The sequence below is a fragment of the Cucurbita pepo genome, unplaced genomic scaffold, assembly GCF_002806865.2.
Source record: "Cucurbita pepo subsp. pepo cultivar mu-cu-16 unplaced genomic scaffold, ASM280686v2 Cp4.1_scaffold000240, whole genome shotgun sequence".
Taxonomy (NCBI): Eukaryota; Viridiplantae; Streptophyta; class Magnoliopsida; order Cucurbitales; family Cucurbitaceae; genus Cucurbita; species Cucurbita pepo.
The window spans coordinates 92,971-93,746 of record NW_019646494.1 but is presented as its reverse complement, the minus strand read 5'-3'; positions in this window follow the sequence as shown (position 1 = coordinate 93,746).

The following is a 776-nucleotide window of genomic DNA, read 5'->3' as shown; positions in this document are numbered from 1 at the left end:
TAGACCATGGGACCACAAATATTTATAAGATTTGTGTAATAGATCTCTGAACTTTAAAAAAATAAATAGTACTTATATGAACTCTAGCTTAATATAATATAAATATATTGTATATTATGTTTTAGCTCGTCTTTTTAAGCTACCGAGTCAGTCCCAAGATGAGTTGCATCGACTATGCCTTACTTTTCTGGTAGGTTGGGTAGAAATATATATATTATGCCTTACTTTTCTGGTAGGTTGGGTAGAAATATATATATGAAGAAAGTGGATGATTAAAATGTTGTATACTAGATTTGTGAAAACTAATGGGTAGAGTAGCATCCACGAAAAAAATAAATAAAGTAAATTCCTTAGAGGTGAAAACGTAGCTGAATGTATTTCTAAGGTAGCTTGTATGCCGATAGTAGCAAATATAATGTCTGTAGAGCTTCCAAGTCCCTTTGAACTTCGGTACGGTACTATTCTGCTAGACATGAGGTTGGTTAAGGACGTGTAATATGATAATTTGTTGGATTATCCGACATAGTGGATTCACCCTATAGGAGGGCATTGATCATGCAGATAATCAGTAATTACCCCACATGGTGGATCCATCCTGTGGGAAGACATTGATCATGTTGGAAGTCTATGGAACTAGCACATACAGGAGGTAGAGCTCCTGACCTCTAACGACTGCATGGCCTGTTGGATGGATTTGCTAGCAACCTCCCATGGATGATGAGCATGATAGCACTCACAATGCAATCTCACATCATAGAGAGAGTTTGCCTGCTACA